Consider the following 21,880-nt stretch of genomic DNA (forward strand, 5'->3'; position numbering starts at 1 on the left):
GCTGAAGCAATCATTATTACAGTGAATGGAGCTGGGTTTGTTTCTCCATATGTGTAGATGTTCTGGTGTATAAAATGCATTGCTGTTTGTAACAGTAAATTATGTGTGCTGGAAGGCTCCTGTTGCTGTTTAAAGGAAGTTTTACTCCAGCCCTTCAGCACACTAAGCAAAAATAAAGTAAATAATGACTGGTTTGGGAATTTCTTTCACTGTAGCAGTTTCAACGATGAAAATTTGTGCCATCCTGTAAAATTTTGTACTAAGAAAAACCAGAGTAGATAAAACCATGCTTCTGTATTTAAGCCTTCACAGTGAAAACTTCTTGAAGCATAATTTTGCAGTATTTCTTATTACCAATTGAAGAGGTGCATGCTCCCCATTTCAAGGTGACGACTCTGTAAATTAAAGCTGCCAATGGCTCATCCTTCACCTGGGATGTCTCAACAGTCACAACTTTAGCATTATGTTTGCAGTCTATATTTGTGTATCTGGGGTAGATGAATTGAGAATGTAATACTCTGTTTTCTTTTTTCTTCAGTTTACATGGTACATGTACATGCTCAGTGTAATGAACTCTGGCTCAGGCATCACTCTTGCTATAGCTGAACAGGCACAATTCAGTCGGGGGTCTGTAAATTCTGAAAGGGAAATTTTAGTTATTGAGGAAAACCACCAAAAATTGTTTTAGAACTTTTAAAAGTTATAATGTACCTAAATTAAAAAGAAATGCTGCTCATAATGCACAAGATAAAACCTATGGAATCGTGATGCTGTAGGGTGGATTGGTATCTGGGAAAATACTGCAAGAGCTAGGCCTGCTTATTACTTGAGAAGAAAAGACCCTTCATGTGTAAATGTTATCTTCATTATTTATAATAATTGGAGTAGGAAGAAGAGAGGACAGAAACTAATGCCACAATATGAAGTGAAAGCTCGAATGCAGCACATTCCCCCCACTCTTCCAACCCATGTCCTGACACTGTTGCCACCAGCCTGCAGCAGGGCCTACAAACAGAGGCGAAATGCTGCTGGATGTCTGCAGGGAAGGAACGTACCCTTTGTGCATGTGAGACTATCACTGAGGGAAAAATGGTGGGACCCGCAGGTGTTATTTCCATTAGCTCTACAGCTATTAGAACTTTAATATTCCAATAATGATAGCTCATAAAGAACCAAATCCTGAAAATGGGCTTTCATCTTTAGAAGCCCCTTTTTGACCAGCCAAATATTACCGCTAGTATCTCTTGTGCAAGGTCAATCTCATATTCTTATGGTTACGCAGAGCTAAGGTTGGCTTTGTGTTTGGGTTGTGGGATATCTGGGTTGAGGCATGGTCAACCAGCACAAGGGGAGGACAGAGAGGGGGTTCTTTAAACAAACTCTCCATTTGCAGAGGTGTAAGGAAACAAGTCTGGCCTTCACCTATGTACTATGTGCCCATCTCTAAAAAGTTTTGTGCTTAAGTACCATCAATGAATATTTGTTTCCTCCAGGGTATGAACACTAACCCCCAAACGCCCTGCGGAATCCTGAGCCCCGAGCTGCTTTCTGCGTGGGCAAACCTCTTCGCAGAGACACGTGGAGCAGCAGCAAAAGCTGCAACTAAAGCTCTTCTGGGGCTTATGGCAGCTGCTGAGTGATGATGCTGGGATCACCAAAGCGGATGATAACAGGTACCCAGCAAACTTTCACTATCTGGTCCAAGGGACTACAGCCCATCTCAAGTACCCACCTACTCCTAGGCTGACAGGGCAGCTGGCATCAGCTACTCAACCAATCCCATTTACTTTCAATCACACCATTACTACAACCTCCCTCCTCCATCTGTGTAAACATATGTCTTTGTTAAACACCACCATTTGTACAGGATAAAAATTGTCAATGCTGACAAAAGTGCCCCCACATAATGCTGTTGTGATTTCAGTGCTGTCCTTAAGCTGATTTTAAAGAAGTCTGTGAGCTGATCAACATCTCCACTGCTATTAATGGGAAACTTTGATAGAAATGTGAAAACATACATTTTGTCCATGGGTATTGGTCTCCATTTTCTAAGACTCAGTTCTTCTAACATTAATTGTTAGTAGCGCTTTGCAGTGCCACAGAAATACCTCTGAGCAATCGCTGTATCAAGAGTAATCTTTTCTGTTATTAATATGTTAACTTGGCAAGAACTTATTTCCGTCATACCTTCCTGGGGCTGGACCTTAATTCTGGCAAGGGAAAGAGTGCAATTCTAGAGAAAAAAAAACTGGTTTTAAGTGATTGCTCCTTGTAACAGCTTTTTTTTTTTTTTTTTTTTTTTTTTTTTCTTTCCAGAAATGACCACTACTTGCCTCTGTACAGGAGTTTTCCCTTTTCTTTTTCTTGTAGTATGGTCTTGGCTACAACTACAACTGTACCCCAACATAACCAGAGGCCTCTACCCCCTAACTGAGCTTTCTAAAGCTTTTTTTTTTCTTACTCCTTCATTCATTCAGTCCCAGCAATACTAAACATGGAGTTGTAGTTAACAAACTCCTACCATTAACAGGATTTAGGCTCCCCGAGGATTTAAAAACAATCATTTTCTTTCTTACTCATTTTCTCCAACCATTTGGGTATGCCGGAGTGCAATTCCAAGCTTTCTCTCCCATCATCTCCACAGCTGTGCGGATTAGGGATTTTTTTTTTTTTTAATGAAAATTGAGACTTTGTCGAATTGCTTCCCTTACAAATTAGGGCTTTGCAAAAGCAAGCATCTGAAAAACAAAACAAAATAAAAAACCCAAGTCCTGAACCCTGTAATAAGATTATAACAGCTTTCCATCCTTCTTGTTACTTTGTTAATCCTCTCTCTTCCTTGCTAGCCCTGGTTTTATTTTGTCAATCTTGCTGCTGTTTCCTGCTACCTTTTCCTGTGTCCCTGGCTTGGTGGAGTTGTGAAGCAGTTAGTGTCTTCTGTATTTTGTTTGTTGCTTGCTTTGCTTACCATAACTCTGCAACTCTGCATGTTACTTTTCAGTCAGGCAAAGCAGGGTAACAGGCAGAGTTTCTCCCTGCTTTTTTGGGGATTAGTAAGTGATTTGGGATTTGGTAAAGTGAAGTACCTGATCTGAGTCAGAGATACACCATCTGAGCAGCACAGATGTTATGACCTAGATGAGGAGGGGTCTGGTAGCAAATATTATCCCACACACTTCATAAAGTTGCAAAAAGTTGTTTCTGAGATGTGAAGGATCTAAAGAGAGACTGTATTGCCTCCACAGCTGGATGATGCTTGTAATAAACTACAGTGTGGGATATCAGGAAACCCTGAATTCTGGTTGAAAGTACTGGTATCTTCCCCTGCTAGGGACACAGGCGGCTGGCTGCTAGTGTAATCCACCAGCGCCTACGGTAAGGACTGGTGCCTTGTGTTACTATCAATCCAGATATTTTTGGTAGTTGATGATCTGGCCTTAGTCCCCCAGTGGCTACTTAGTACTTTCTGACTGTTTAAATGTTATGAGGTTTCTAACTAGGCCCTTTTTTAAGGGTACTTTTTGATGGTGTAATCCTGGAGTTCTGAGGAAAAAGGGAAATTCCTGCCCTGGTTTGTGGAGGGGAAGGTGGTTTCCTCCTCCGCCCGGCCTCTGACACCCACAGCGCTGCCTGGACTGGAGGCTCGGTCTCCATTTCACATACTTCAGAGTTTCTGATTCAGCCTTTGGAATGCTAATGTGGTTTTGTTGTTGTTTGCTTGTTTTGTTTTATTTTGCCCTTATTTTAAAATGGCTTTTGATAGACTGACAGTCTGGCCATGCAGAGCAACTGCAATATGGAAGGAAACTGTACGTTTAGCACACCTCAGGTCTTTACACTCGTCTCGGCTGCTCCGGTTCGGGCTCATTCCCCTTGCTGTTATTTTTTTGCCCGCTCTTATATCAAACACAAACCCTGCATTGTCTCGCCAGTGCTATCAAATACCACCGTTCCCTCCCAGTCCGCCGCTCACGACATCCGCGTAAAGACGGTATTTCACCATTCTGCCGGCAACCGCTCTGCGAGCGAAGCGTGAAGGCGGTGCTAATTAAGGTGGGCCCAATTTGCTCCCCTCGCGGTGATGGCCCAGCGGCGGGCACGGAGCGCGGCGGGGCGAGCGCGCTAGATGGCAGCATGGAAGTGCCGGTGGGAGCGCCTCGGCGCGAGGCGGAGGGCGGCCCTCGGGCCCCCGCTCCTTTCCATTATCACGCCTGCTATTCTTAATAATCGGTCCTTTCACTTGTCTGAGGGGTTTTAGGCGGCTGTGAGAGGCCGGGTGTGGCATTGTGTCCCTCTCATCCGCTCGTATTTTTACTTAGAGCAAAATTTCCTGTCAAGAGTGAAGTTTTGTCTCCAGCTAAATGTATTTACTTCTGCATTTTATTTTTCCATAACTGATTAGACAGACAATGACCCTTCAAAAGGAATTGGTAGTGGGGACTGTCTGGTTATGTGTAAATACCCATGTATTTATGCTCCACGTACCACCTGCTTGAGTGACAGGAGTCCTGATCTGAACTGCCTGACAGCAGTGCAAGCACAGGCTAATTTTCTCTCAGTTTTACTCTGAATGCAGATGATCCCGGTATAAGTCAGAATTCAAGAATATAAGAATATATATAGAATATATGTATATATTCAGAATATAAGTCTGAAGTCAGAATTTAGCCCAATTTCTATGTATTTGCAAATACAAAGAATCACAGAATCATGTAGGTTGGAAAAGTCTCTTAAGATCATCAAGTCCAAACATCACTTAACACTCTCAAGTTCACCACTAAACCATATCCCTAAGCTCCACAACCACAAGTCTCTTAAATACCTCCAAGGATGGGGACTCCACCACCTCCCTGGGCAGCCTGTTAAAATGTCTAACCACCCTTTCCATGAATAAACTCTTCCTTATATCCAATCTAAACTTCCTCTGGTCCAACTTCAGGCCATTTCCTCATGTCCTGTCACCTGAGAAAACAGACTGACACCCACCTAACTGCACCCTCCATTCAGGTAGTTGCAGAGAGTGACAAGGTCTTTCCTCAGCTTCCCCTTCTCCAGGCTGAAAAACCCCAGTCCCCTCAGCCACTCCTTATATGTCTTATTTTCTAAAACATGCAGCTTTCTTGTTTTTTTCCATGCTGCCTTCCAGGTTGTGCCTTGGTTACAGAGAAAGACACATGCCTTATGCTCCAACCTCCAGAGCAGCGTTTGTGCACAGGCCCCATCTGTTGCCCAGAAGACTGCAGGTAAGGTGTACAACAGCCATGGAAGTTGGTGGTCTGCTATCTGACCTGCACAGCACACCTCTAGGTCTTCTGCAACAGGTCTTCACCCAACGTCCCTGGAGTTCCCCTGCTGCTAGTTGTCTTTAGAATACAGGAATGTGAGAAATGCCCCTCTTCTTCTAATGTTTCTGCTGGCAATAGAATCATAGAATGGTTTGGGTTGGAAAGGACTTCAAAGATCATCTAGTACCAAACCCCCCTGCCATGGTTGGGGATGCCACCCACTAGATCAGGTTGCCCAGGGCCACATCCATCATGGCCTTGAACACACCCAGGGATGGGGCATCCACAACTTCTCTGGGCAACCTGTGCCAGTGCCTCACAACCCTCTTAGAGAAGAATCCAAAGATCCAAAAAGGTATTTTAATTTGGCACCCAGAAGAGATGCAATATTTTTTTTCCTAGTGCCTCGTAACTATTTTATTCTAAAAGAGAGAAAACAGAAAGAAGTATTTTTTTTCCTCCTGTAGAATCCATTTAAAACAGTTTACCGAAAAATCAGTTGACTCAGTGCATGTGGATATATGTGCAGGTTGGAGAGAGAAATGCTGTGGGAATTAGATCAAAGAGCTCTTGTTACCTGGACTTTCCCAATAGGCATCAAGTTGTTTATGGATTTCAATCCTCCAGTGTCTATTCAACAGCCATGCTCTATACACTATGTTAAAAAGTTAAATTCTATCAAACTATTTTAGCAGTAAATGCTTTAATATTTCAGCAGCATAACTGTACATGGGATGCACGATCATGCTTAGCCTTGTTTCCGTCTTTGGACTTTTCCAACATAAGTCAGCTTCATGGATAGGCAGAGCCACTGACCAAGAAGTCCGACCATACAGTAATTTTTGGAATGCCTTTTTCTTACGGTCCCATCCGGCATTGTGTCAGTCTCGCTGACCATGCTTGTAAGTGCAACTGAAGGTGTTGGTGCAATGGCTACTGATGAGGGATTAAATACCCTTCTGAGGTCTTTAGACACTTCCCTGAGAAGGGTTGGACACATACTACTGGCATGGACTGCTCAAAAGCAGGAGTCCCATCAATAAAATAAAAACCAGAGATATAATGATGCCATATACAAGTAGTTGAAGATACCAATATTCCATACAGAGAAGCAATAAATGAAAGTTGTGGGTGTTACTGACTATGCTACCAAATATTTTGATACCAATTAAAGTGTAGTGCCACTAGAGATGTTTTCATCACAATATGAGACAGAAGTACAAATACTGACTCAGAGAACGACAGTGGGGATATGAGCTTGTGCCACAACAGATGTATAACAGTAGAGAGGCATGTATAGCAGCGTGATTCAGAAAAAGCGGGCATAGGATTGCTTGTTATGGAGATGACAGAAGTTGAGGTTTCTCATGTGGGGACAGAAAAGAGATCTTTTCCCAGCAGTCAGGCAGAAAGGAAAAATCATCCTTAAGAAGTGTCCCAAGCGGGAAGGACTCATGTTAAGGTTAGATGATTACTAAGCATTGACTTATGATGAGTTTCATAGTGTGGTACTAGTTGTTTTTTTTTTTTTGTTTTTTTTTTTTTGCTTTTCATGGTTAGCCTGTATGTCAAACATTGTATGAAAACCTCCAAGATGCCTTGCCAAAAGGAATGCACTCTTGGGTATTTTGTTCAAAATGAGATTTTTAGTATGGAGTTCAAGACTCAGAAAGTCTCCTTTGCCTATATCCATCTTGTATGGACAACGTCAAAAGGAAATTTGAGGGGACTGAATTCAATTTGGCTTCAAATGGACAGGCTTCCTGGGCAGACTGGTAGACATCAGCCTTTATGTTGTCCTATTCCCAGTCCAAATTAGTGGTTTAATACACATAGTCTAGCAGTACTTTTATGTCTAATATATGATATTGCTATCCTATTAGTAAGATGAACAAGCAACAGTGGGAACTGCAAACAGGAACGAACAATTGAACACAGGCATTCAGTGAATCCAGAAGCAAAATGAACATTTTTTTCATTAATATTTTAGCAAAACTGGATTCTTTCCCCAAATAAAACAATGCTATAAAATATCACAGATTCAACATCTGCTGGATCTTCATTAGTGTAAGTGTTATGTTCGATTTCATGAAATTTTATCAGCGACACTTAAAACTGAAGTAAAGAGAGTGTTTTTCCAGCAAATACTGAGGTCTTCATGCAATAGGAACCTGAGCTTATTTACTGTTGGTCTTTGTGGTGCTACTTTAGGATTAACTCTTACTGTTTCTTCTCTATCTAGGTAGAAAAGTTGGTTGGTGTCAGACAGCAGTAATTTTTGGCTGGTGATCCCAGGGCTCTTTTCCCTGCTGCACCTGTGTGACTTGGGGAACTCATCAAACCCTTCATACTTCACCTCCAACCTGGGCAAAAGAAGCCATAGTTGTGTTTTCCTTTGAGTGTAGGCATTAACAACTGTTAATTGAGACGGCAGTGGGAGCTGGATGGCTTGGTGGATTCTCTGCCATGGACTCTCTGCATGCACACCAAATGGAGAGATGTTAATAGGACCACAAAGCCCCTTGCAGAGGTGTGTCCACTAAGACCACACATAATAAAATGCACACATCCTTATACAGATAAGAAGAATTTGTATAAATTCCTTCGGCTTTTGTTTGAGACTTGTTAAAGATTAATCTATAGCTTTTTCCTGCTTCCTCTTCAAATACCTTGTAATTGGATCAGACTAGCCTTAATCTCCTTCTTTTCAATTGACCCTGGAAATGATTAGACATACGAGAGACTTCTAGAGTAGATAATAGTCTCTTTGAGAGACTGCAACCCTAGAGATGCTTCTAGCAAATATGCCAAATATCCTAAATAGCTATGTAGTGTCTAACAGGAACAAGCAAATGGTGATCTTTGCTCTGAGGAACACCAATTCCACTGTGTACACTTCATGCTATGAGCAGAGGAAAAGGAGGATGGTCAGATAGCTGTTCAGGTCAGTCAGACATGTAACAGGCTCTCCCTTTGTGTTTTGTCAATGGTGTCCTCCTAGCATCAGCAATTCCAGAAATAGGGTTTTAAAGGTATTTTTGCATCGGGGTAAAGAAGACAGGCTGAGATCTGGAGATGTCAGTCCAAACAACAGTGGGAGAGGGACAACTAGCTACCTCTAGGTTGCTGAAGGTAGCAGTCAGTGGAACAGGGTACCCTAAATAATGCCAAAGATGACAGGATGAGGGGGCATATATGTCAAATTTGGCATTATTAAATCGAAGAAGGCATATTGACTTGATACACAGGCAGTTTCAATTCAGAGAAATGTGGGTTATGAGCAGTTGTTTTTACACATTTACTGTTTCACTAGAAGGATCAACTTTTTTTGGAATGCTTTCCTCTTTGTTAGAGTTACCTGTGAGGTGCAAGGGTGCTGCCTATGGAGTATCAAATTAAGTACATAGGAAAGAAAATCAAACACTGCTGAAAATAAGGACAGAAAGTTCAACCTCATTGAGCTGTGCAATATAGCAACAAGTCAGAAAGGAAAAAAAAATACTGTATTTCTATACTGTAAACAGAAATATTTTTTTGCTAATCTGCAACTGCTAAAACACACAAATATTAAAATAATGTCAAATCAAAAGAATCTTGAACTAACTTTGGCACTTGCCTGTTGTCCAGTTGCTTATTTCTCAGTCAGTTAGAAGACAATTTGTTTTTCATTGCTTGGCTTGAAAAGCTGAGGTGAGCTTACTATTTTTTGTCAATACATCACCAGGGGCCTGCAGACTCTTTTTCTCACTTCTTTCTCTTTTCAGAGTCCTGACAAATGCTGCTGTGCTCACTGTGCACAGCCAGACATCTCGAGATCAGAGCTCGTGGGCTCACATAGGGACAAGATTTTAAGAAACACTTGATACAGAAAGCAGCACTGGGCTGTCAGTAGGTGGTGTGCCAGCATGAAATTGAGTAAGGCATAACACACATGAGTGAAGCCCTTTAGGTAAAATACAGAGCAAAAGAGATCCTGCCTATGAGAATGTAGAAACTCTGTGGTACCCCTTGCAAAAACAGAAGCAGAATTAATATCCTAGTTGACAGCTTAGCCCACGGAACTACATACATTCTGTGCACGTTTGCATGGGGTTTCTAGTGTGGCAATCCAGACCTGATCTGTGTGTTAAAGGCTTTCACGATCTTGTAGGCATGCCTCTAATAGGTGGAGCATTGGACCACTTGGTTGAAGAGTCCTGTGTATGTGTCATAATCACATAAGTTAAATTCAGCTTGCTGCTTGTAGAGCTGTCAGCCTGAATGCTCTTGAAATTAAGCTTTCACAGTTTGCCATCTGGGTCCTTTACGAAGGCAAAAATGTTCCCCATCTCTAGTACTACGTATTAAGAGACAAAAATTGAAGTTTTCTATACACCTGCCAAACCCACATTTTGGTACCAATTATGGTCGAGAGTTTTCTTGGAAAAGCATCCGTATAACAAAATGAATGTTTCAGATAAAGTATGGGATGCATTTAGTCTGGAAGTTTCAAATTACGCATGACTGGAATCACGTTTGTCTTCATCACCATTGTTAAGTCTTCATCTCTTTACTCAGTTCTTGTACAGGCAAGAAACCTGCTCACCTAGGTGGTCTGAAAGGCTAATATCTTCAGTACCTAACCCTCCAATGTTAGGGTGCATTTGTTCCTGCAATTTAATTTGAGCTAGTTAGGACTATAGCGGTGATTTTGTGCAACCTTAAGGGATAAAATTGAAATGTGTCTTTTGTGATTTGTTAACAGCAATAACTTGCACCTGGTACAATTGTAGTATTTTGTACTTTGTAAAGAGATGACATGATTGGCATGAGTTTTGTTCAAACTGTAAATGTTCTTCTGCCTTTAGTTTCCATTTCCATCTATAGTTGACATTCTTTAGAAGGTCCCTTTCTCCTTCCAGATTTGTACAACAATGAACAGGCCTGTGTTTGGTTTGGTTGTGTGACCAGATATAATTTCATGATGTTGCAGAGAGGTAGAGTCTCTTCACAGCCATCTAGGAGCTCAATGCTAAGATATGCACGTGAAGGAGGTGGCTGAAATGGAGCATGGGATGGCAACATACAATTATAGAATCATAGAATATCCCGAGTTGGAAGGGACTCATAAGGATCATCAAGTCCAACTCCTGGCACCGCACAGGTCTACCCAAAAGTTTAGACCATGTGACTAAGTGCACAGTCCAATCGCTTCTTAAATTCAGACAGGCTTGGTGCAGTGACTACTTCACTGGGGAGCCTGTTCCAGTGTGCGACCACACTCTCGGTGAAGAACCTCTTCCTGATTCCAGCCTAAATTTCCCCTGCCTCTGCTTAAAACCATTCCCGCAGGTCCTATCACTGGTGATAACGGAGAATTATTACTCCTTTTGCTAACTTTGTGCCTGGATGAAAGAACTTCTCAAAATATGAGAGTTTCCTTAAGCTACAAAAGGTAAGAGTGTGAATGTCAACATTGGACAGTATTGATGTAATATGTTCCTATTTTTAAATTAATAACATAGATTTAGCTCAGAGGGGTGAAGTGAATTATGTGCCTTTCTCCACAGGTATTTTGCAACCTGTCAATCCCTCCATGTAGACTTTACAAACTGGTAATCCCATGGCCTTGGTATAGATAGTCAGGAGCCAGTTGTGTGGTTCAAACCATTTAGAATTTCTGTTTTTGGTTGTCTTGTGGCTGTGATGTTTTGTCTTACACAGAAGAAGTCACTTTTCTGGGTACCAATACACATTGTTGACACCTTTCTCTTTTGCTTTCACTTTCACTTCCTCTGGCAGTGGTCCTGTGTCCCCTGGGTGGCATTAAGACCCTACTAAAGGTGGTATTTCTGTGTCTAAAGATACTGAAAACATGGTGATTGTATGGATGTTATACACTTTACTATTGAATGTAGGAGATATTTTGACAATTCTGCAAGGAACCTCCATTTATTATTATTATTATTATTATTATTATTATTTTTAATCTATTTTAATTTAAGGCTGATACTGAATACCTGAATAGTAGCCTTAATAACTGGTAATATCAGCAAGTGTACTTTCATGAGAAGAGCTACAGCTCTAGAGGTCTCCAACACATCAGTGATGGTTCTTGCAGATATATTTGCATCTGGTGGGAGCTGAGTAAGTATTTAGTTGGATATTTGTTTCTTTGCTGGTGCTAGCATATTAATAAGCACTTGACCATTTATTAACAGGATCCTGTTTTAATTCAAAGGGAGAGAAAAAGCAACTAAGGTTTATTCACTTAAACTATAACAGCAAAACCACAGATAATCAGAAAGAAGAATCAGATTATGAATGAGTCCTTAATTTAAATAAAAGGCAACATGGTTAGATAATTATATTTTTAATTATTTGACTAATTATTGACTGATTGGCTATAACATGTGAAGACAATGCTAACAAATCATAGCTTTGGGAAGCGTTTACTTTCAGAATCAGTGTAACACGTATTTGTACAAACAGTAACGCCAAATTAAAATATCTACACTGCCTTAAACCTGGTGAAAATAGGATGTGAATCTCAATTAATTTTTCAATTTCTTCTTCTGCACAATGTTCTTAAGATCAAAGTATAAAGACAGCATTTCTGATTTGAAAATGAACATATCTTTCAAAAAATAATTAAGATTTTATTTTAAAGTACCTTTTCCCACCTATTTCTGTGTTTCTTCTACAAACCTTTATGGAGAAAATATAAAACCCTAGAATACTATATCCTATCCATTTTCTCTAGTGGAATATTTCACTGGGGTTATTATCACAACTATTTTGATACGTTCAATGAAATTAACATTGATTCCATTTGTTGAAATCATATGGAGACTGCAACTGCACTCTGCCTTATTACCAAATGAGTACAGCATGCCCTTCAATAATTCTCTAAACTCTCAAATGCCTTGGAAATAATATGCTGGAATGTTACCGAACTGTGACTGAAGCACCATTTGTGCTAAGTGTGACAGTGCACGAATGATATTCCACAATAAAAGTTCAAACTACATTAATCTTTCACAGAGGTTCATTGACTGGGAAGAAGCCTCAAATACAAAAAAAAAAAAAAAAAAGGCTCTGTGTCTCCTCTTCCAATTATTTCCTATTTCCGAGTACTGTCTCTGTATGAGTCCTTTAGAAATATATACACTATTTCTCTGTTATGTACCTAAACTGAACCAATCAGAAATTAAAAAAAAAAAGTAATGTATTATTTCTACAACCACATTAGCAAAAACTTTACCTCTGCATTTCCTGTAGAGAAATGCCTCTTGGCAGTGGTATCATTAGGTATGTAATGGGAGATAGTGTAATATACTTATTTTCATTCCTTGTAGATGACCATAACTCGTTTTGTGGTTTTGCTTCCCTCTGCACTCTTGACTTACAGCCATTCCTGACTCAAAAAAAGGGCAGACTCTGACCACACTTACTCACTTTCTTCACAATATCCTGGTACAGAGAGGAAAGCTAGTTATTTAAATGGTGATGTAAATTTTCAAAAATTTAAGATATGTTCATTTTGGAAATGGAAAAGTGAATTCTGAGAGGCAGTGAGATTTCAGAGTAGGACTATGACATATGGAGCTGGGTTGTTCCACTTTCAAGCCCTTCTCTGTTGCTTATTTCATTTTTGTCCCTTGGACATGTCCTCTCACATTTTATTTCCCTGCCTGGTGAACTGGAGATGAGAAGGACATTGCCCTGGGTGCCATTCAGGGATTTGGAAACAAGTTACAGAATCACAGAATCACAGAATCATCTAGGTTGGAAGAGACCTTCAAGATCACCTAGTCCAACCTCTGACCTAACACTAACAAGTCCTCCACTAAACCACTAAACCATATCTCTAAACTCTACATCTAAACATCTTTGAGATATGGTTTAAGTTACTCAATATCTGCACAATTCTTGTAGTAAAAGTTTCTGGAAATTGGCTACCAGTGTCTGATCTTGACCTGAAGAACTAAATTATTGGGGCAAATGCAGACCAAAGTGAAGTGGCTAAGATCGGTCCAAGGCTCTGCCACTGCTGTGTGCAGTTCAAAGATGTACTTCTCCCAGCTCATGATCCTGCACCATAAAGGTCAGCCTTTTTTTTTTTTTTTTTGGTCTCCCCAACTTCCATAATTTTTTTAGCTGCATAGCATGGAGGATTCTGTACTCCTTTACAAGCCAAGACCCCATCTAAATCTATCAGTGTCTTCAGAGGCCAGAATTGACCTTTTCAATCCAGCATTTTGCTGGAAAGATGGAAAAAAAATGTAGGTCCTCGCACCAGCACGTGCCCTCCTATGCACTTGGTGCAACAGTCCCTTGTTCAGCTGGTCAGTGCGTGGACAGAAAGAGACCCCCTGGGAAGTGGAGGGATTCCTCCATCACCTTGGAGTAAAAATTAGTTTACTTTTTCATTTATCAGCAAGAAAATTGCCTTCTTTGGCTATGATCAACCAACCTTCTGGCATCACATAAGAGATCAGTTGCTTAAGAGTAGTAGGGACCGCTCTGACCATCTAGTCTGCCTTCCTGCATAATATAGACCCATTGATGTTCCCTAAATAACTCATACTTGAAGGCCAGTGTATCCCCAAGGAAAACAGCCAGTGCAAGTGTCCACCAGGACTGTTAGCACATTTTACTGTCTGTTAACTAGTTTGTGGTGTTTTCAGTGTGTGTAGCTTAATTTTGTTGTTTGTTTGAATTTTTTGGACCAGAGCTAATCAAAGAGCTTTATCTATACCACTGATGAGGAGTGAACTTTTTCAAGGTAATCTGGTGCTGCTCCAGTGAGCTTCATGTTTTCCCTTTGAATTGTTGGGGACATCTTGAATGAGAACCCTTCCCCTTATTCTGGACTGCACCAGCAGGTTCCTTGTTTGTTCATTGGTGCTATGAATCTTGCAGGCAGTAAGGCAAGGGGGCACAGTTTCGACAAAGACAAGGAACATCCGCTCCCTGTGTGTAACCTGCACAGTGGGGTACTCCCTAGGGAAATGGAAGCTTTGGGGTCCATTCCCCTCAGTCTGAAGTAGAGTTTGGATTTTAGGTCTCCTATTCCTGGGTTTGGGAACCTGCCACCATGTTGCCATGCAAAGGGAGCTCATCACTGCTGCCGCTACATCCATTAGAAGAGTATTTGGACTGCTGTCTGGGCGCATGTTATTTTGAACCAAACTCCTGTGCAGACCTGTTAGGAACCATTGTTTCCTACCAGCTCTATATTCAGGAAGCCTACAGGACCAAGGGGAGAAAAAGCCATTTGAAAATGTGAATCACATTCCCTATGAAGTAGCTAGGGAGCCTTTGCTCCTACATAGGCAGTCTGAATCAGTAGTCTGGGACCAGGCATTTATTTTCCAGGTGCTGCAATGCTTAAATTTAGGTGCCGATAGTAGGTGGTCAGAATATAGTCCATCCTACTTTTCAAATGCCATCCCTCTGTTGGTGTTGTGTGAGTAATAATTATGGGATGTTTGCTAGTGCAAGGCAACTCTGGGGGCCAGATGAAGAAAATCACAGGCAAGAGAATGCAACAATTTTGGATCCATGCAGCCAGGTTTCCCTGTGCAGCTGCTATTCATGCAGCTGAGTCACTGCTCCTGTCAGGGCTTTTGCTTACCTATGAGTCTCAGTCATGGAATTTTATTGGTAAGGACCATCTCTGCCCACACTCCATAGAGTCAGCTGTATTTGCTGTGACAAAGATTAATAAGCTACTGGGTGATGAGTAAATATTTAGCAATATTTTTCTTTGCTTTGCTTTACATGTAAAATAAATATATTTGCAGAATATTCATTTTCCCTAGGTCTGGCAGCTTCCTGGAGTCTTTCACTTTTGACTTTTAGCAGATATGTTCATATGCTGTATCTAAAAGGATGGTAAGGCAATCTTTATATTTTGCATATAGCAAACATTATGTTTCATCCCCCTTTGAGAAAATCCCTTTCTGAGGTTTCAACTAAATGTGTCTCATCTTCATATTCAGTATGGCTCTACTTATGCTGCAGTTTCCAAATTATTGTAACCCTTGGGTGCCTTTTTTTCAGTAGGATTTTTCAAGGATTTTCAAGTTCCATTTTGTCAACAGTAAAATGTCTTGATGAGATGAAAGGGCTTCCTTTTAAGGTTTGAAATAATACTTCTTTCTTAATTAATATTCCTTATGCTATAGTACAAAAACCATATTACACTGTTGAAATCTTTGTTCTCTAGATGAACCTTGTTTTCCACTACTGTACCTGACTATTTGTATTCAGGAACAGCATAACAGCAAACTATTCTGAATGTGGCTTAAAAAAGGCCTTGCAAGAGGGATTTGTTCCAGCTTCCATGGAAATTATTCTCCAGGACTGCATTTGTGCTTGCCACAGGAAATATAACTAGTATATAATAATAACTATATTGTTATATAACCTTCAGATGGACTATAACCTTCAGATGTTGCATTTGCTACCTTTTTCTGAGCTCTCTGCCAAAATCCCATTGGTGGCAGTCTACTGATTCCCTGTGAATGAGCTGGTATTTGCTGGGATTGCAGGTACCAAGAGGTACAAAGACTGAGACTGCACCAAAAAATGTCAGGGGTTGTAAAGAAATTTCATAATCACAGAGAAGTGGTGAAAGACATAGAAATGGAATTCATTCTGAGAATAATCTGAAAAATCTGAAAAAAAATTAACAACGATTCAAGGAGAGTTCACTGTTGATGGTCTCTTTTCTATGTCTAACGTTACCCGAATTTCTATCTAACTTTGAGAGCAAGGAACCCAGGCTGCAGAAATGATAAAGACAAAGATCCCTTTTCTTTTAGACAAAACTACAAGAAGCTCAGATTTAAGAAGTAATTACATTATAGGTTTCTGGCATTATTCACGGAATGAAACATTTCCCCCCTCACAGTGAGGAAAAGATTGTATGGGAAGGGGTGCTGTACTGAGACTAGGGCTATCCCTGATCCTGTTTCATCAACAGATTAAAAAAGCCTGTGTACCATGGAGTTTAGTACTATGGTTTAACTAGTTAATATAACCTACCCAACTGCAATGCGACATTTATTACATGGCTGAGTCATCCTGTTAAGATCTGCCATCCTTATCCATTATTTCTAGTCCTTTTTTTTTTTTTTTTTCTAAATCCTTGAATTATCCCATATACTCTTGCCAGCATTATGTTCATAGGGAAAGAGTGGGTATGCGGTACTTGATTCCTTCTCTCTCCCCCCTCCTCAGACTCTCCTCAGTAAATACAAGCATTGTGTGGTTACTCCTCAGCAAAGCTCATGGGCTTAACAGAGAAAATCTTTGCGCTGTTTGGATGGAAGGTCCCTCACAGTAATTCATGACATACCTAAATAGCTCAAAGGACTCTTCAGATCTGAATGCTGGTTAGCAGACAGCAGTACAGTTTACAAATTGCAGAATTGCCCCCAAATTACTCACACTTCTGCTGCCTCTACAAGCATCTACTGTATATGCATGCTGTCAAGTAAAACCATCTTCCAAAAAAAAAACCCAATCCAACCCAACCAACCAACAAAAAAGCACAGTTCGTTTATAAAAAATATATTATTGGAAAATAAAACATATTGAGATTGGCATGAAATTTCTTCATAAGTATATTATCACAATAAGTATTTTTTCCTGTGACATCCTCGGTCAGCTTATTCTCCAAGAATAAAATTAATTCAAGAGTTTCAGTGAACACTGATTATAAATATTGGTCATGAAAGACACTAGTTGTCTCTATGTCTTCATTTAAGACTGTATGAGTCTTTGACTGTACGAGCTTTGAATTTCTAATCAAAACATTACTGCTCCCAGAATTACTTGTACTAGTATTTCTGTACCACATCAAATGTACAAAGGCAAGACGGGGAATGTTACAAACATGGATGTAACTGCACTTACAGATTCCAGGACTAGAAGAGTACTTATTGCACTAGGCAGGAAGACTTCAATAAATCTGCATGCTCTTCAAACCTTTGAAGCTGAATTCTGCTCTGAGTTACAAGCACATAGCCTTCATTGAGAACTGCATGTGAATAATCGGGGTGCAGGGAAGGTCCAAACTCTGGTTAGAGGAAATACTTCCAGAGTGTATTATGCTTTGAGCTGCACAATATACTTTTTCCCAAAATACGTAATTGAAGAAAATTCCAGACTGAGGAGGTAGGTGCAGTTGAACGTTCCAGAAGAACAGGAGAACCTGCTCTCTTCATTCTCATATGTCACTTTGCTAATTTGCTAGTTTTTATACTTCACAACCCCTTAGAGTTACATTTAATGTAATGTTTCTTGTTGTTGTTGTAGGTAACTGCCATATTGAATCTAGGACTAAAAAATAACCATTGGAAATGTGGGTATATCTGCAAACCAATCATAGTGTAATGTGGAAAAGGGGGTTTCCTATTCCTGATCATTTATCACACACTCTAATTGAACACTTTCAAATTGTATTTGATTCAATTGTACACTTTCAAATTTAAAAGTATGCTGTCAAGACATGTTGAGTCTTGTTTCTGTTGACCTAATCTTTTTGTTGATGACCTATCTTTAAGAAGTAAGTATTTTCTTTATTTTTTTCCAGGAGGAACAGAGCAAAATGATTGGAGCTTCAGGTCTTTGGAAAGAAAGCAAAATATCACAGGGAAGTTCTTTACAGAAAAGAAGGGTGAGTACAAAGCCTTTGAACAAAAGACTTAAATTCCATCTGTCATTTCCACCCACTAGTAAATGTACCAAAGACTGAACATTTATCCCACTGAGCTGCATACTCTGATATCTAACCGTGGTGCTATTGATCACTGCAGAGCATAGGCCTGGCTTTTTAGCTTTTTGAAACTGTTAACATAGATTTAAGTGCAACAGAGGAGGCATGAAGCCATGAATGTTTTATTGGAGCGCTCCAGATCATCTCTCAGCAGGTGTGTTCAGTGCCATCACTTAAAAGATTAACCTCCTATCCCTACAACAGCAATTATAGCAGGAACTGCCTTATTAGGTAAAACATATTAGTTAAATTGGAACTCTAACTCTATTGATAAATTCATTCAGTTAAGCTGACCTCATGGTTCCAGGCTACATGGGAAAATCTGTAGCCTTTTTTGTCCCTCCATGTGTAGGAATCAGCAGGCTAATGAAGAATTAGTGAGTAGCCATGTGACTTAAAGTGCATATTAAGGATGTGTCTGTTTTGCAAATGTATAACCTTCCTGTGTGCCATACAGTCTTTGAGCTTTCTCTTCAACAGTCAAGCTCAGAAAGACATTACACATATTCCTTCCCTTTCCAAGGAGGAATTTGCCAAATAGTCTTTCCTCTGAGGCATGTTCTTCCAAGAGACTCATTATATTTAAGCTTTGATTTCAGCTTCATAATGCCCTGGTATGTTGAGCAGGTGCAGTTTTTGGGTTGTTTGTTTGTTTGTGTGCTTTTTTTTTTCCCCTTTGGAGAGGGGAAAACAAAGCAAAAATGTTGTTAATACCCAAGATTTCAAAAGTAGTGGTGGATCGCTTCTGTTCCTTGATCTAGAGGTGTAAAATAAGATTTCACCATTGAAAATACTGACAAGTGTGACTTGTCTTGGGAAACGTAGAAAATCTTTGCCAAAGCCAAGAGCCTAAAATGTCATTCTTATTCTACAGATATACCTGTAAGGTTTTATTTTCATATGGTCTTCAGACAGTGAAAATGCTACTAGTTTTTCTGTCATTTCTTCCGTAGCAAGATAGAGCATCTGATTTCCCAGCCCAGAAATATTGATGTTATCAGCAGTTGTCTTTATAGAGCATTGAAAAGTTAGTGTGATTGTTTAGAAGTGAGTTAGCAATGTGTCTGTTTTGAGGGTTTTCCCAGTTTAAGTAAGGCATATACTGAATGACTGTTTGCAGTGCACTAACTTTAAAGGGAAAGAGAGAGGATGAGGGCATGGTTTCTCCAAAACAAAAAAACAAAATAAAAAAACTTCAGTTCTAAGTGATAGTAGGCACATTGAAGGGATTAGTTTAAATTTTAAAATAGCTGACTTAGTGGCAGAACAGCCAACAAAGGGACAGGGGAGCCCAAGGAAAAAGAATTACGTATTCACTGATTTTACCGTACATAAGAATTGTGAGAGCTGAAAGCCCTTTATGTAGGATAATGAAATGGTAACAGGGCTGTGGAATTGAAATATTTGTTCCTGCCAGAGCTGCATAGCAGCTGAAATTCTGATAGTGAATTTTAATATGAGGTGACTTCATTCATCCAGATTTAAAGAAGTGGTGGCTGCTGATCCCTAGTAGGTCTTGTGGCACAGAACAAATCTGATGGGGGAGATGCTGCTGCAGCTTGTCCAAAGTGAGAGGGTCAGAGAAAGGTGGGTAGGTGTCCCTGTAGACTGAGAAGGTATGTACATGGCTTACTGCAGTCCTGGTTGCAGATGTGGAGCATGCTGTTTTGTTCCCCACACAGTCTCCTTTTCTCTCTCCCCCTAGGAAGGGAGGCAGTGGGAATATCTCCTCTCCCAGGGGAGATGTCTGTGGCTCTGAGGTCCTCAAAGGCTGAGGGTTGACTTGGGGTTTGGAGAGCACTGAGAATGGGGACAAGCAGGTCTGCCAATAACAAGAGTTATATCTTGTACTTTCCTTAAACATTTTTTCAGATGAACTCTGTGTGTGTGTGTGTGTGTGGATACATGCAATACTTGGGGGGTTGAGGGGGACAGACAAAAAAAACCAAACAAAAACAAAAACAGCTTATTGGAAAAATCAGAATAATGGAATACAACCTTTGGAAAAAAATGTTATCTTGGAAAGAAGGCACTGACAGGACAGGTCAAGGTGTAGGAGGTATCGAGGTATCAAGGTATCAGGTATAATAGTGTGGCCAGCAGGACCAGAGAGGTGTACTCCCTGTACTCTGCTCTGGTGAGGCCGCACCTTGAGTACTGTCTTCAGTTTTGGGCCCCTCACTACAAGAAGGACATCAAGGCCCTGGAACGTGTCCAGAGAAGGGCCACAAAGCTGGTGAAGGGCCTGGAATACAAGTCCTGTGAGGAGCGTTTTCTCTTTGTACAACCAATTCTACTCCCCTTAGGAAGAAAAGGGCAAGTTTGATCATGGGAAGAGGGTCTTCATGCAAAGCTGTAGATCAAGTGTCTGTGCATCTGATGAAAGGACTTGTATGTCCTTGCCATCCTGTGGGCTTACGTGCTCCAGCTTTGCTCCGTCAGCTCTGGTGGTACTGATGTATAAGCAAGTTCATTGAAGGGACAGTTAAAATCTCTTCTGGGTCAGACAGTGCCTAGCTCTGCCTGTAGTGGCAGCAAGTCCTAGAACTCTGACAGATCTCTCTAATTGTGGCATTTGGTTATTTGTTTGTTCACTGACATCATAACACAGAAAGTGTCAGGCAGATATTGTGGCTCTAGCTCTATGTATTATTACAGGAGCCCTTAACTAGCTTCATTTATTGTTGCCAACCACTAATATTCCTTCTTTACATGGAAGGATTTAAGGCACACACTTGTTAACTGAGTTGCTGAAGAGCATGCATAAAACTTGTGTTTACAGAGGTACTTAGGTATGTAAGTTCCAATGAAATTAGTGGCACAGGATAACAAAATATAAATGTGGGTATGACCCTTAAGTTTTAGCTCAAGTGAAAACCAAACCCAGTGCTACCTGACTGGGGTTTCTGCCACAACTATACTACTGTGACTGCAGTAATCCTGTCCACCTCTTTAGCATGTTAGATCTCCAGTCCAAAATATAGTGACTTAAGTTCTGTAAATAACAGTAAGAGGTTTTGGAGAATCTCTCACAAATATTCCTCTTCCTTTCAAGAAATACCAGGTATGTCTCTGGTTTATGGGTTGAATCTATTCCCATACTGTCTTGCTGGATTTGTGCTAGCATAAGTGCCTTTTATAGGGCAGTGAACTGAAAAACTAGAGACATAACAAGTTATAGACCAGTCAAGCACTAGACTTCTCTCTGTAATTAATTTGTGAGGTGTGAGAATTGCTGTTTGTGTAGGAAGATGTGTGACAGCCTCCATGTACCATGTGTCTAGTCAAACTTGTCCATGGTTGGTTTGTCTGGGTATCAGAACATCTGAAAGTTTTTCTTGGTATGTAGTCCCATTGCAGGAATGTATCTCTCTGCCTCATCGACTCTACCTCTTTTCAAATCTCATCTTGAAACATATCTTTTCTCCTTTACCTATGTCTCTTAATTCCTCTCTCCCTCGGTCATTGGCCTTATGACTGAATGGTTTAATTTATTCACTGCACAATGTCTTTATGATGCTGTTTTCTGCGATTTATATCAGACACAAGACAGTGGACAGTGTTATTTAATTCCATTAAGGGCTTTAGGATGTCATTTTTATAAAAGATTCTTACAAAATAAAGTCATGAGTCTGCAAAAGGTTTATTCATGCAAACAGTTACAGTAAGATTGACAGTACCGTTCCCGTGAAGAACTTTCCAGGTTGGATCCTGACATTTTATACCTGGGTATCTAAACATCCAAAGTGGAGTGTCTTCTGAAAGTCTTGGGAAATTAAATTCCGTGACAGCTAGATGACTTACAGCTGGCCGATGAATTTGTGAT

At 40.3% G+C, this 21,880-nt stretch overlaps 1 long non-coding RNA gene across 1 annotated transcript in view; it reads left to right on the forward strand.

The window, feature by feature from the left end:
- The first annotated feature begins 1,954 nt into the window (after positions 1-1,954).
- LOC310893706 overlaps positions 1,955-21,880 on the forward strand; it is a 56,462-nt gene continuing 36,536 nt past the window's right edge. The window contains exons 1-3 of the long non-coding RNA XR_014579221.1: positions 1,955-4,053; positions 5,147-5,243; positions 17,872-17,955. This is a non-coding gene — a long non-coding RNA (uncharacterized lncRNA). The remainder of the gene's footprint in view (positions 4,054-5,146; positions 5,244-17,871; positions 17,956-21,880) is intronic.

The sequence above is a fragment of the Anser anser genome (assembly GCF_964211835.1).
Source record: "Anser anser genome assembly, chromosome: 2".
Taxonomy (NCBI): Eukaryota; Metazoa; Chordata; class Aves; order Anseriformes; family Anatidae; genus Anser; species Anser anser.